The sequence below is a fragment of the Bos javanicus genome, chromosome 23 (assembly GCF_032452875.1).
Source record: "Bos javanicus breed banteng chromosome 23, ARS-OSU_banteng_1.0, whole genome shotgun sequence".
Taxonomy (NCBI): Eukaryota; Metazoa; Chordata; class Mammalia; order Artiodactyla; family Bovidae; genus Bos; species Bos javanicus.
The window spans coordinates 31,644,237-31,660,236 of NC_083890.1; the positions used below are offsets into that span (position 1 = coordinate 31,644,237).

General features: G+C 40.5%; 4 non-coding genes across 4 annotated transcripts; 1 reads left to right on the forward strand and 3 right to left on the reverse strand.

The window, feature by feature from the left end:
- Positions 1–901: 901 nt before the first annotated feature.
- On the forward strand, positions 902–984 carry TRNAL-UAA (transfer RNA leucine (anticodon UAA)). The gene has a single exon. It is a non-coding gene; the product is annotated as a tRNA-Leu (tRNA).
- Positions 985–7,182: 6,198 nt separating this feature from the next.
- Positions 7,183–7,255, reverse strand: TRNAR-ACG (transfer RNA arginine (anticodon ACG)). The gene has a single exon. It is a non-coding gene; the product is annotated as a tRNA-Arg (tRNA).
- A 1,188-nt stretch (positions 7,256–8,443) lies between these two features.
- Positions 8,444–8,525, reverse strand: TRNAS-CGA (transfer RNA serine (anticodon CGA)). The gene has a single exon. It is a non-coding gene; the product is annotated as a tRNA-Ser (tRNA).
- Positions 8,526–13,975: 5,450 nt separating this feature from the next.
- On the reverse strand, positions 13,976–14,048 carry TRNAV-CAC (transfer RNA valine (anticodon CAC)). The gene has a single exon. It is a non-coding gene; the product is annotated as a tRNA-Val (tRNA).
- Positions 14,049–16,000: the final 1,952 nt, after the last annotated feature.

Sequence of the window (16,000 nt, forward strand, 5' to 3'; positions counted from 1 at the left end):
TATAAGACGGATGTTAACTAGACTTACTGTATTTCATTAGTTTTTCCAAGAAGCATTATAAGGATTTGTTTTTTCTCTTTAAAGCTTGCTCTCCAATCTCAAGGGTGTAAAATTATTCATAATGTTCCAGGGACTACAAAGTCTAATTAATTTCCAGGTCTCCTACATTGCAGGAGGATTCTTTACCATCTGAGCCACCAGGGAAGCCTAATCAATTTTTAAATTTTATTTATTTATTTTAATTGAAGGCTAATTACTTTACAATATTGTAGTGGTTTTTGCCATACATTGACATGAATCAGCCATGGGTGTACATGTGTCCCCCGTCCTGAACTCCCTCCCCATCCCATCTTCAGGGTTGTCCCAGTGCCCTGCTTCATACTTCGAACTTATACTGATAATCTATTTCACATACGGTAATATACATGCTTCAATGCTCTTCTCTCAAATCATCCCACCCTCCCCTTCTCCCACAGAGTCCAAAAATCTGTTCTTTTTATCTGTGTCTCTTTTGCTGTCTCACATATAGGGTCATCGTTACCATCTTTCTAAATTCCATACACACCGAGGAAACCAGAACTGAAAGAGACACATGTACTCCAATGTTCATTGCAGCACCGTTTACAATAGCTAGGATACGGAAGCAACCTAGATGTCCATCGGCAGACGAATGGATAAGAAAGCTGTGGTACATATACACAATAGAATATTACTTAGCTATTAAAAAGAAAGCGTTTGAATCAGTTCTAATGATGTGGATGAAACTGGAGCCTATTATACAGAGTGAAGTAAGTCAGAAAGAAAAACACCAATACAGTATATTAACACATATATATGGAATTTAGAAAGCCTAACTAATTTTAACCCAGTAATATTTGACTTGTAGGTACTAGTGCTCACCATCGGGATGGCCGAGTGGTTAAGGCGTTGGACTTAAGATCCAATAGACATCTGTCTGCGTGGGTTCGAACCCCACTCCCGGTAGAATTGGTTTTGTTGATGCCTAGTCATGTCCAGTTCTTTTGCGACTCTGGAAACTGTTGCCTGCCAGGCTCCTCTGTCTATGGGATTTCCCAGTCGAGAGTTCTGGCGTGAGTAGCCACTCCTTCTGTAGGGGATCTTCCTGACTCAGGGATCCAGTTACTTTAGCAAGTATCTTATCTGGAAATGATAGTTTCTTGTGCAAACTTGGATAATAGTCCAGCATATAGTTGACTCTGAACTCTTTTTATCCAATCTGACAGGCTCTGTCTATAATTGGTGGATTTAGGGAATTTAGATATAATGTAAATGATATACTTGTATTTTTTAAAAAATCCACTGTCTTATTAGTTTCTTTCTATGTTCTCCTTTCTTTTATCTCTTTTTTTGTGTCTTTGAAATATGTGAAAATCTTATATGATTTGATTATATCTAGAGTGTTGCCTTATCATTTGTATGTCTTAAATAGTGTTTTCCCTACGGTTTTCTATATACAACTACAATCATTCAAAATCTACCTTCAAATTGTACTTTGCTGCTTCCTTTACAATGTAAGAAGCTTGCAGTAATATACTTCTTCCTATATTGTGTGTCATTGCTGCCACAGAGTTTGTTTTCATGTATGCTATTATTGTACAATATGCCACTACTATTTTTGTCTAATGCAGTCAGTCATTTTTAGAGTGATTAAAATTGGGGAAAATATTGCTTATATGTACCTCTATTGTATCCATTTTTGTGTATATTCATTGCTTTGTATTCTCTCTTCCTGAGACCACCTTATAACATTTCCTGTTTTGCAGGTCTGATAGAAATGCACTTCAGTTTTTGTTTGTCAGGAAGGACTTTTATTTCCTATTCAGCTTTGGGAAATATTTTTTGCTTGGTGGAGAATTCTGAGTTTACAGATTTTTTTAAAAGTAGCCTCTCATCACTTTCAAATGCTATTCCATTATCTTCTGGCATACCTAATTTCTGATGAAAAGTCTACCGTTTCAGATAGATAGAGAATTAGATAGCTTGGAATTCTCTGACCTTGGAGCTGAGGTTTGATGTACAGGTTCCTCCACTATCAGAAAGCAGAGCATTCCTATAAAACATTTCACAAGCTGAATTGGCATAAAGTGAAGAAACAATTATCTTAGGACACTTCTTACATATGAATGTACAAAGTTAGTGGAGATACAGCACAGATGCTCACAGACACTGTCCAAGCTGTGGCGGCCCGAAGCTGAGATGCACAGTATAGTACCTGGGGGAGGAGCTTGGCGGCCCCACCCTTGCTGCTCCTGATGCGCTCAGCCTCTACAATGGCTCCCTGCAAAACTTGCTGCTGTTCAGTCGCTCAGTCGTGTCCGACTCTTTGCGACCCATGGACTGCGGCATACTAGGCTTCCCTGTCCTTAACCATCTCCAAGGAGCTTGCTCAAACTCATGTCCATTGAGTCGATGAGGCCATGCATCCATCTCATCCTCTGTTGTCCCCTTCTCCTCCCGCCTTCAATTTTCCCCAGTATCAGGGTCTTTTCTAATGAATCAGCTCTTCTCATCAAATGGCCAAAGTATTGGAGCTTCAGCTTCAGCATCAGTCCTTCCAATGAATATTCTGGACTGATTTCCTTTAGGATGGACTGGTTGGATCTCCTTGCAGTCCAAGGGACTCTCAAGAGTCTTCTCCAACACCACAATTCAAAAGCATAGATTCTTCTGCACTCAGCTTTCTTTATGGTCCAACTCTCACATCCATACAAGACTACTGGCAAAACCATAGCTTTGACTATAAGGACTTTTGTGGGCAGAGTAGTGTCTCTGTTTTTTAACAAGCTGTCTAGCAAAACAAGTACTAAAGCAGGTCTTTCCTAAAAATGAAGTGGCAGCAAAGTGAACTTTAGAAAAGTGAGAGATACCTGTATTTCCTTATCTTGGGAAAAAATACTCGATCATTAACTCTCCCAATATTTTTTCTGCTCTTTCCTCTCTTCTCACCTTCTGGGATTCTCATTACAAATGTATTAATCAGTAACTCTTAAAAGTGCTTCTTATTATTTTTTTTCCTTTATGTTTCAGCTTGGGTAGTTTCTAGGCCTTCAGGTTGATCATTTCTTTTCTCATCCCTATAGAGTCTACTAGTTAGTCTATCAAAGACATCCTGTGTCTCTTTGTGTGTGTGTGTGTTTGAATTTAGCATATTTATTTGACTCTTAGTTTCCAAAAATTTACTGAAATTTGCCACCTGTTTATGTGTTGGGATAATGCGGGGACCTACTATGTTCCTTTGGCTTCTGAAATGGGAGCGAGGGACTAATCTCATTGTAAGCTTTGGGATCTGAGGCTATTTCCAGAAAAATAATGTCAGCATTGAGTTAAACTATAGGACACTCGGTGTTGCAAAATTGCTTGGCTGGGGAGGAGCTTCCACATATTTACTGGCCAGAAGTGTCTGAAGTAAAGTGTTCTGTGTGAGTACTGAAGAAGACATACAGGAGGAAAAACAGTGCTGTTTTTTTTTTTTTTCTCTAATGCACGTGTCAGCTCCAAATTCACCCTTTTAGATTTTTTTTTTTTTTGCAGAGGGATCTGGGCCTTTTAAACTTCTATTTTCTTGTGCCAGGTGGCACTGAAATTTTGTCAGTAGAGGGTGCAGGAGAGACACAATAAGAGGAAAGAGTTTAGCTTTCTGGTTCTAAGAGTTCGTGCAGCCATCAGCATCTTCAGTGTACAGCTCCATTCTACTGACTTCCACAGTTGTACAGAAAAGAAATTAGGTATTCACTGATCCATTCACAAATATTTATTGACCATCATGTGTGGTAAATATCCTAGGATGCCAGGAAGAATTAAGACTGGTTGTGGGGATTATACACACACACAAAAAGAAAAAGCAGTGGTTTCTAGTAACTGCTGGAGCTCTCATTGTAAACTCGCATATGGTAACCTCAAAGATGAAAGCCAAAATATCTGAAGATTGCAAAGTAAATCGCTGATAATCTCGTCACATATGAGAGGGGCATTGTCATCCAATGAAAATCTGAATTGTTTGGTGTCCAAATAGTAATTTATAGTGCTTCAGTCATACCTCGTGTGAAATGATTTTTCATGCAACTTTTTACATAGTTCACTCAGTCTTTACTTCTCTTCTTATGAAACTTCCAGTGCCTGCCATCTTCAGAAACCACATAGATGAAATAAACATGAGACTCTTAGTTTCCCACATCATTCAGCAATTGGACAACATAGGCTTGATCAAGGTTAATTCCCCAGACTGTGTTCAACAAAATGAAGGCTAACACTTTTCACAAGGATAAAGCCTATGAAGAGAGCTCTGCCAAATTTCATTTCAGGATCTTTTACTTATGAAACAAGCTTTTTAGCCCTCTTCGATAGAGAAAAAGAAAAACAGATAAATATATTGTGAGAAAGTTTCCATTTTCACGCACTAGAAATTGCCTCTAGAGAATAATACACATTTTTTTGAAGTGAAAATCAAATAGAAATTCTTGGGAATATGACACTGCTGTGGAGCCTGCTCAAAAGAACCACTTCCCTGGCAAATTGATCACACTTTACTGATGTTACTACATCAATAACCATAGGACGATGTGAGAGGTAATAATATCACATAATGAGTAAGTTTAATTTTTCTAGTAGTCATATTTTAAGAAGTAGAAATAAACAATTGGAATTAATTTTAATGTTTTAACTCCAAATATTATCATTCTGACATGCAATCAATAAAAATTAATGAGATTGCACGATTTTTCTTTTAAAAATAGACTGAATTTAGAAGCATGTGTTAATGTCTATTGTTTTGGACAGGGCATCTTAACCCTAACCCAACATTCTGGGGAAAAGGAAATAATACTTCACAGTATTATCTCTGTAGTTTTTTTTTTTTTTTTTGAGGAGGGGAAGAACTTCCCCGAAATTTTTGGAAAAGAACCTGTTATCTCCTTTAGGTCCAAGAGTGATCTGATGAATATATCAAATGTGTTTTTGTTTATTTGAAAGGGAAGTTGAAACGGACTTCCTTTTACAACAAGCCACCACCACAACCAAAAAAAAAAAAAAACAAAACAGTCCAAAAATCTTGAGAATAGAAAAGTTGGTTACCTTGGCTGGCTAAAGCCTCGTGGAATAATATGAAACGCTCTATTTTAATATAGACGCTCTATTTTCCCCTTCTACCGTGGAAGTTCCCTGTCGTTACTAGTTGGAAAAAGAGGATAATAAAATACAACATTAGTTTGCTAAAAATTCATGAGCTGCATCCTAGAATCACTATAGAATCTCCGAGGGTTGAAATCTAGAAAACTGGGCATAATACTCCCTCCTAGCGATTCTCCTCCGCCAAGTTTTGAGAAGCGTTTACATCAGGAAGTTCCAGATTCTTTGGGCCATTGTATAAGAGTTGACTCATTGGAAAAGACTCAGATGCTGGGAGGGATTGAGGGCAGGAGGAGTAGGGGACGACAGAGGATGAGATGGCTGGATGGCATCACTGACTCGATGGACCTGAGTCTGAGTGAACTCCGGGAGTTGGTGATGGACAGGGAGGCCTGGCGTGCTGCGATTCATGGAGTCGCAAAGAGTCGGACACGACTGAGCGACTGAACTGACTGACTGATCCTCCCCATTCTGCCCCCACTCCAGCCTTTTAACTGGGTAACAGCCCAACAGATCATATATCAAACGAGGAGTAGACGCGTGGCAGGTTCATTCTTTTAATTGCCAGCACCGCTTAGAACGCACAATGTACGGAGCCAATCAACTTCCGTAAAATGTGAAGAAAAGTGTTAGTCGCTCAGTTGTATCCGATCCTTTGCGACCCCATGGGCTGTATCCAGCCAGGCTCCTCTGTCCATGGGATTTCCCAGGCACGAATACTGGAGTGGGCAGCCTTTCCCTTCATCCAGGGAATCTTCTTGACCCAGGGATTGAACGTGGATCTATCACATTGCAGGCAGATTCCTTACCGTCTGAGCTACAGTACATAGGTACTACCAAATGAAATTTTGCATGTTTTTGTTCCTTTCTATCTTCACCTTGATTTCCTTCCCAGACGCCTCCACTTTGCTCCAAGAGTCTAAAGTCACGCCCAGGAACACCTGGAAAGGAGATCAAGCTGTTGAAAGAGACACCACCCCCAAACTGCTACTTTCCTTGACTCGTTCGACATCCTTGCCCTCTTCCTGTCGGTTTAATTTCTGCCTCGGATTCCTTACAACTCTGAATAGTCTCTTAGTTTGATGGTGAGGCTGTAGCGCTCTTCTGTTTGAGATCCGGGGCTGGGCGGAGAGATACGAGTCTGAATAGCTTTCTCAGGTGTCAGGGCGTATCTTCGCCAAGATCGCTGAATTGAGGGGGACGCTATGATTTCATCTGTCCACAGAAGCATATTTCCAGATTCAATTTCTCCAGTCGATGTCCTTTATTTTCCCTCTATGACCCATGCTCGGAGACAGAAATTGTGCAGGGAAGAGCTTAAAGAGGGAGAACCCTGCCCAATGGGGGACAATTAATGAAGAAAATGTTGGTCATATTTTTCTTTTCTTTCTTGCTTCTTTGATTTTTAAAAATTAAGATATACTTTATATACTGTAAGATTCACACAAAAGTGCACAATTCAGTGTTTTTGAGTATATTCCCAGAGTTATGCAACCTTCATCATTATCATATTTCACATTTCCATCACACAAAAATCAACTCTGTACCCTTTCCCCAGTTCTTGGCAACTACTGTCTCTGGATTTGCCTATTCTGGACATCTCATATAAACGGAATCATACAACATATGGCTTTTTGTGTCTGACTTCTTTCACTTAGCATGTATCTTCAAGGTTCCTTCATGTGTAACATGTATCAGAAATTCATTTCTTTTTATGGTCAAATAATATTCCATATTTAATTTTTGAAGTTGTCTTTCCAAAGACCTTTCTGTCAACTCCCCTTCTCAGTATCATTGAAAGGAACGAGATAAAGGGGACGTTTTCGAAGACAGATACTTTAAGCATCCACCCAGACTTTAAGCATCCATTCAGACTTAAAGAAAAGCCGAAATTGCTCTGTGTGGCAGGTACCACGGATGGTTAAAAACCAGATCAGATGATTTACTTCGAAGAATTTTAAGAACTTAGAAATAATTTTTTTGTTTGTAAAGAGTACAAAGAATTTTTTTCCCTTCCTCCTAAAAATATAGGGGTACCGAGCCAGCCAGGAGTCGAACCTAGAATCTTCTGATCCGTAGTCAGACGCGTTATCCATTGCGCCACTGGCCCCCTTTCGTGTCGATGTTTTCTATTAGTCTTTGTTCACTGGAATGGGTGAGAAAATAGTTGTTTGACAATGAAGACGGAAATCAGTTAGACAGGAAGGAGGTGTGTATTCTGGTAAAGCTGATGGGTTATATTCAGGGTCATTTTGCATGCTACATTCACTTAAAATATTTATAATTATGAAAGAACTTTCTGCTTTGGAGCATCATGTATGTGACAGAATGACAGTGGTTAGCGCCTGCCGGCACTCCAACCTCATTTACGTACATGCTTGTTTCTATTGTTTCTACTTGTGAACGCTTCATTAATTTCTGCAGTCGTTCATCTGTTCATTCCTCAAACCATTTCATTTTTCTTTAGGACTTAGATACTTATGCTGTGTATGGATCAATTATTAATGACCCGTTGAATTTTCAATTTTGATACACTGAAAGTGGAATAAAACTCATCCTTGAGGTATTAATCATATGTTTTCAATCTCACTCTCCAAATAGCCAAAACTCTTTCCAGAGGAAATAATTTCAGACACTGCATCAGAGAAGACATTCTGAAATACCTACCTTCTCAAATTAGGCGAAATGAAGGTAATAATTCAATAAAGGTAAACTCTTTAAGAACTAAGTTCACATAGGAACTTAGACGTTCAAAGTTAATATAGTTATAAAATTTAAAACTATCAGTCATCATTACACAAATTGGCTAGCAATGTTTAAGGGCTCAAAGTAGGCGAAACAGGCATATGGAAATAAGTGTTTATAAGCGAGGGTAGTCCTTTGAGCGAGAAGTGCAATGGTTTGGGTCTGAGTGCAGCCACGGTGCCCACAACTTTTATCCGTACTCTTCCTTGGTTAGATTTATTGCCTTGGCCCAGGCTGTGTATCTTCTTTGCCTCAGCTTCCTCATTTCTACAGTTTTAAAGAGCGCGCGCGCGCGCGCACACACACACACACACACACACACACACACACCCCACAAGGATATTTATGACCCTAGATCTTTATAGTTCCTGCCAGCCCGTTCCATGGTTGGCTGGTTTCTTATAAATACCAGAGAACGCTTTAAGGAAGCTACCTGCATTTCTGTTATCAGAGCGTGGAATTTTATTACAGGTTTTTAAAAACAAAATTTGAAGCAGAGATTCACAGCGAAAAACAAATCGCCTCGCGATTAGAACAGAAAGCTACTGAATAGCGCTGTGAGCAGGATTTGAACCTGCGCGGGGAGACCCCATTGGATTTCGAGTCCAACGCCTTAACCACTCGGCCATCACAGCTCTGCTTCCTTTGTTTATTTGGACATTAAAATACACATCGTTATAGGGCCCTGATTTACAATCCTGCCTACCAATTTTGTCTGCTCTTGCTTATTTGGTATGTTTACTTTAAGTATTCATCAGATCTGTCTGCTCAGCGTCATCCAACTTGTCCCCATCCTGCCAGGCTCCATGCTGCGAAGTCTCACCTCTGAGAGAGGTCAATATTCCAGCATCACAAGAATCCTTGATTTTCTAAAAGTTTCTACGGTTTTCATGGATTGCCTGGTTTTGCTTCATACTTGGCACGAAATGAAGTCGTATTAAGGGTGCCTACGATCCTATTCATTTCTGTTTTCCACAGACAAATACACTATGCTTTGAGGCTACAAGGACAACTAGGCAGGATCTACCAATATTTCAAATGCATATACTCTTTGCTACAGCATTTCCACAAATGTAAGAGATAGACTTGAACACATGAGAGTTATATTGTGTTCAAACTCACTCTCTGAAGCATTCATTGAAATAGTAGGATTGAAAAAACTTAATTAGTCAGAATTACTTAATTAGATAAATAATGGCACAACTACACAGTAGAATGCAATGCATATTTAAGACAGAATGATAAAGACTACTATATACATACATATAAAATGAAAGGTTCAGAGCAATCTCTGTAGAATTCTACTTTTGGTGGTATATTCATGTTAGATTGAATACACATTTTACAAAAAAAACAAAAAACTCTCAAGGATAATCAGTAAACTCATGGCAAAAGTTCCCAGTTGAGGGGCTGGAGACTAAGGAGGTGGCACTCTTTGAAAGCAGGAGGGAGAAATTTACTGCATATCCCTTTAGACTTTAGATGTTATCTATTAAAAAATCAAATAAAAGCTCAAGAAAACATTATAAATGAGGAAGTAAGGGAGAAAAATTTTTCTAACCAGAATTCTCCTCTGGAATAGAGCTTCCTTTCTGGAACTCAGCAATAGTCAGCATTCTGAAGGAGGCCTCACTTAGAGCCTCAGAAGAAGCAAATCACACAGATGAGATTTGAAGTCACTCAGGAAGCCTGAGGCAGAAAGGCAAAAGGGTTTTGGAATGCTGTCCAAGCTTAGACCTGGACACACAGGCCACGGGAGACATGGGGGTCTCTGGGAGAATCACGTGATTCAAGATCAGATGGTTTCTGGAATGTTCTTCAGACACTGAATTGAATCTTCTGTTTGTGAGCAACCAGGACCAGCTCAGTAGGTCAGACTCACCCTGACTTTAAGGTCCTTGATTTATTCTAGGATGTTCTCTCCACAGTGTAATCTCAGTGGCCTATTTTGTCCAAAATTGCAGAATTTAAATAGCTAAAACTTCCTCCTTTGGGTCTAGGAATACAATTTTTAACAGTTGTCTTTGTATGTGTTTTGTTGCTTTGTTTTTGCAGAGAAAGTAGCATGTCTTTCTTTTTATTATCTGTCTTGGCCAGAGTGTAGTTCTGTTTACAGTGGACAGTTTCCCAGGAGTTGTTTTCATGAGAAATTCTTTCCAGTTTCCTGTCCCCAGTTTTGCCACTTAGCCAGTTCACAGTTCTGGTGGTTTCATAGAACTTCCAACAAAGCGCGTTGGAGAATTCAATAACCTTGGGATAAAGATGTAAAATCCACTCACAAGTTAAAAGTTCTTTTGAAATGTGTTTTTTTTTTTTTTTTTCCTCACCTAGATTTTGATCGTCTTCCTAGTACTTCTACTCTACTAACAAATTTGGGAGAACCAAAGAGGGAGGGAGAACAGGAAAAGGAAGCTGTTTAAAATAACCCCATCCCAAAGCAGTCCCACAGGCAGGTCTGGCTCAGTTTCTTGTGTGTACGTGTGTGTGGGGGGGGGGGGGGGGCGGGGACGGGAAGGGTGGTCACTGCTCCTTTCCCTGGGTCCTGGTGCACACAAGGTTTTGCTTGTGTGTCTCTGGCGGGTATGGGATTTGATTTTAAACATGACTGCACCCCCTCCTACCATCTTGCTGTGGCTTCTCCTTTGCCCTTGGATATGGAGTAACTTTTTTTGGTGGGTTCCAACATTCAGAGGATGAGATGGTTGCATGGAATCACCGATTCAATGGACATGAGTTTGAGCAAACTCTGGGAGATAGGGAAGGACAGGGAAGCCTGGCATGCTGCAGTCCATGAGGTCACAAAGAATTGGACACAACTGAACGACTGAACAACAACAAAAGCAGTCACTGTTCATCCCTTCCTCCCTGTCTCCTCCTTGGGAGTTTAACTTTCATCAGAGTTCTGAATGGTTTCTCAGACTCTCTGTGCCACTGTAAGGCTTCCATACTCTTCTATACATCAACATTCCCCCAGGAGATGTTCTTTTTTTTTCCTCCTGGATGTACACCTGTGGGTTTGGAGCTGTAAAAGGCCAAATGAGTGTGTATGGATACTATCCATTGTGGAAAAAAAGTTGGTGGAGAAAATGCTGGTAACTTATTATCATGTTTTAAAGCTTCTTTGATTTTAAAATATGTCCAACCTTCTTTCTCAGTCAACTTTCTCAATTTTAGGAAGAAGTGGGAGGTAAAAAAATGCTGGAGTCCAACTCCAGCAACCAGGGATTCAACCTGAAGAGGTGAACGGTGTCGGTGAGAGAAATGAGGCAGCCTCTCAGTTTTTTTGGACTGCCTGTTTATTTCAAGTTTAAGATTCTCTTTTATACATTTACAAAAACATTAGGCCAGAGGTTTGACATTTTCAGTTCCCCCTCTCCCAGATTTATTATCTCCATAAATCATTGTTGCTCTTCAAACAGAGTTCCTGCTTCAGTGATTCTCTCAGAATCAGCCTTATCATCTATTATCTACTTCCTGTAAAGTGTCCTATAGTTAACTTGTGATTACACAGTAACCCGTGCTACATTCTTCAGTTTACTACTTATCTTCCTAAATCCTGTTTGCCCTTAACATCCTGAGCTCACTATCCCTTAAAAAGGCTTCTAGCTATAGTGTCTCTAAAATTCCTAACTTCTATAAGCTATAGTAAAATATGCTAACTTTACAACATTCCTTAAATCTTTAACTTCTAACTGTTTTAATTATTTCTAAGCCCTAAATTCAGTAAACTCCTTTGCCAGAAACATTCTCCTCACAAATAGGCTTCAAATAGCAATCCCTCCCATGGCCTCAAGCTACGGCCTATGTGCTCATCCTGGAACACTCTTTTGTAAAAGTCCTTGAACAAATGTCAATGATTAACTTTATGACTTATTCTCTGAGCACAGCTGCAGAAGGCTTTGTGCCTTCTCATGCTCCTCTCAAGAACAATAAGCACCTTAATATTCCTTTTCAGTCAACTCAGCCAAGGAGAGGAAAAGACAAGTCAGAATTACAAGGCCTAACTCCTTAATCCCAGGTCCGTGCCTGCGGAATGAGGAGAGGGGGCTGAGGGCCGTGCCTCCATTTTGTCAGTAATGCCTAACGTGGCTCCCGACAAAAAAATCTTAGAAAATAACTCCTCTGATGTCTCTGAAGACTCAAACTCAACTGACAGGACTGTATGATGGGGCAGCAGTTCCAGATGTGAAAAATCAGTTCAGGATAATTTTCATTCAAATGTCTTAACAACTGGTTTCAGCATCACCTATTGACCACTGGCCTCCTTGCACAGATGGTCAATATTTTCCGTGAATAAACATAGTTGAGGGTAGAAAAGGAAATGGATGTTTTGGGGATTGCTATAGACTGAATGTGCTTACCCCCACTGCCCCCGATATGTTGAAACCTAATCCCCAATGTGATGGTTTTGGGAGGCAGGTGCTTTAGGTCATTAAGTCATTCATGAGTAGAATTAGGTCCTTCTAAAAGAGATGGTAGAGAACTTCTTCACCCTTTTCTGCATCTGAGGATATAGTGAGAAGACAGCTGTCTGTGGGACAGGCAGCCAGGAAGCAAAGTGTCACCAGAGTGAGAATCAACACTGGCCTCCATAAATGTGAGAAATAAATGCTTGTCTTTTAAGCCACTTGGTCTATTGTATTTTTGTTACTTAATCCATATGGACTAAAACTGGGATAAAGACACAAGTGAGGCTCACAAGACTGAGCCAGTACTGGAAACGTAAACCCATTCATTTGTGATCAGTTTGCACAATATAAATTTGCCTAAAATATTCATGTAAAACAACAATAATCAGCTTTCAACTTTAGAACACATGGTAAGGTGGTGACGGTCTCTGTAGACTAATTTATAACATATGATTGAAGAGTTGATATACCCCTGAGGTAAGGTAGGTAAGCTGTACAGTTAATTCAGCCAGCTGAAAGCTCAGTTGCTTCTGATGGTCTTTCTGACTGAATATAGAGAAAATGGCACAAAATGTATCAGTAGCTGCATACCAGGTGGCAGGAAATGTGTACGTTTTCTCCACTAGTGAAAGGACATCTGTGCTAACAGATGCAACTGACATAATCACTTAACCAGATTTACAATAACTAACTCTCATTCTCTGTAACAGATTTATCTTCTATACTCGAGTAAATGAATTGAATAGAAATTTGGTGAATCTGTGACCCTGTACCTTTCAAGCTCTTGATGTTGGCACTAATCTCAGTTATCCCTCCAGGAATATCAGTTTTGTGTTTGGTTTAATTATTTTCATAGAGAAAATTCTGGTGGCGTCTAATTGGCCTTTTATTCCATAATAGCCGTCACTCCATCAGTCATGGAAATGACATAGAGATTCTGTCTGGAATTGGGAAAGTAATCACAGGGTGGACTCAGAGACCCACTATGCCCACAGTGAAACGGATCAGAGGCAAAAAAACAAACAAACAAAAAAAACCTTCGTAGGTTGTCTGATCATGAATACGTACTTTGCCCGATGGACAGCAGTGATATCTTGTATCTCTAGCAGTTGATGCCAGTTCAGAGCCATTGTCTAGTAACCTCTGAAAAGTCTATTTCCCTTTCCCTAATGCACAATCGCTTTCGTACACGAGCACAGATCCCTTTAGGAAAAGCTGGGAGGAAGAATAACAATATAAACATTTGGCAGTGTGCCAATGGTCTTTGTCAGGGGAAACTGGATTTCTCTTCAATTAGAACTGGTTTAAGTTGGGGGACTTCCCTGCTACAGATCAGGTCCAAGATCAAGGTGCCTTCAGAGTCAGTTCCTGGTGAAGCCTCTTTTCGTAGAAATCCCAATTCCAAAGAGAGCAACTGTTTCCGTGGAGCGGGCTCATCTCCGTCCTCTGATTTTGTCTGAGGGACGCGAGCTCGCAGGCCGGGTGGGAACCCAGCCAAAGAGATAAGGGGGAACTCTACGGCGTGTGCACAGCGAAACCAGGTATCACCACGGGACTCGGGATAATTTCTTTCAAACAAACAGCAAGTGCAAAGACTTGTGGGCTGTGTTATTTTTTACATATAAGAAAGTTGAAATCTCTTAAATCAAGTAGTGGTGTCTAACAGGTTAGGAAAATGTTTCCGCCCGGTTTCGAACCGGGGACCTTTCGCGTGTGAGGCGAACGTGATAACCACTACACTACGGAAACGACTGACGGCTTCCTCTCCAGCCGTTACATAACTGAGTAGGCTGCCTGTAGGGCCCAGGTTTGTTCGTGCCTGTGAAGTAATGTTTACGGTTGCAGGGCATTTCCCTATTTTTTTCTGTTTATGAAAACAAACAAACAAACAAAACCCAACTCCTTTCTTAAATTAACCCCAATTCTTAAATAAATTCCAGGAGTGGAAAGCTAAGGCAACATCCTGGAGATTTTTTTTTTTTCTTTTTTCGTGTATTAAGGATATCCGTTGAAACTACCGCAAAATTGCACTCATTGGTCTTTCCTGGTGGCACAGATGGTAAGTTTCTGCCTGCAATGCGGGATACCCAGGTTCTATCCCTGGGTCAGGAAGATCCCCTGGAGAAGGAAATGGCAACTCACTCCAGTACTCTTGCCTGGAAAACTCCATGGATGAAGGAGCCTGGTAGCTACAGTCCATGGGGTCACAAAGAATCGGAAACGACTGAACAACTTCAGTTCACTTCTTCACTTAACACTCTAGCAAAGTAATGCTCAAAATTCTCCAAGCCAGGCTTCACAGTACGTGAACTGAGAACTTCCAGATGTTCAAGCTCGATTTAGAAAAGGCAGAGGAACCAGAGATCAAATTACCAACATCCGCTGGATCATTGAGAAAGCAAGAGAGTTTCAGAAAAACATATACTTCTGCTTTATAGACTTCGCCAAAGCCTTTGACTGTGTGGATCACAACAAATTGTGGAAAATTCTTCAAGAGATGGGAATACCAGTCCAAAATACCAAAATACCAGACCAAAAGGCTGACGTGCCTTTTGAGAAATCTGTATGCAGGTCAAGAGGCAACAGTTAGAACTGGACATGGAACTACAGACTGGTTCCAAATTGGGAAAAGAGTAGTCAAGGCTGCATATTGTCACCCTGCTTATTTATATGCAGAGTACATCATTCGAAATGCTGGGCTGGATGAAACACAAGCTGAAATCAAGATTGCCAGGAGAAATATCAATAACCTCAGACATGCAAATGACACCACCTTTATGGCAGAAAGTGAAGACGAACTAAAAAGACTCTTGATAAAAGTGAAAGAGAGAGTGAAAAAGTTGGTTTAAAACTCCACATTCAAAAAATGAAGATCATGGCATCTGGTCCAATCACTTCATGGCAAATAGATGGGGAAACAGTGGAAACAGTGACAGACTTTATTTTTTATAAAATCACTGCAGATGGGTTGGTGACTGCAGCCATGAAATTACAAGATGCTTGCTCCTTGGAAGAAAAGCTATGACCAACCAAGACAGCATATAAAAAAGCAGAGACATTACTTTGCCAACAAAGGTCCATCTAGTCAAAGCTATGGTTTTTCCAGTAGTCATGTATAGATGTGAGAGTTGGACTATAAAGAAAGCTGGGCGTGGAAGAATTGATGCTTTTGAACTGTGGTGTTGGAGAAGACTCTTGAGAGTCCCTTGGACTGCAAGGAGATCCAACCAGTCATTCCTAAAGGAAATCACTCCTAAATATTCCTTGGAAGGGCTGATGCTGAAGCTGAAACTCCAATACTTTGGTCACCTCATGTGAAGAATTGACTCATTGGAAAAGACCCTGATGCTGGGAGGGATTGGGGGCAGGAGGAGAAGGGGATGGCAGAGGATGAGATGGTTGGATGGCATCCCTGACTCAATGGACATGAGTTTGAGTAAGCTCCAGGAGTTTGGTGATGGACAGGGAAGCCTGGTATGCTGCAGTCCATGGGATTGCAAAGAGCCAGACACGACTGAGCGACTGAACTGAACTGAAGGATACTAGTTTTGTTGTTGTTGTTTGTTTTTTAAAGCTCTGGTGCTTGGATTCAGACTCCACTGCTCTCCATAATTTACTGGTGTTATGGAATGAGAATTCTGCATGCTACAGTTTCCAAGACAGAATTTAAGTTATTCTTTCGAGGCCCCATTGGGAGTGAT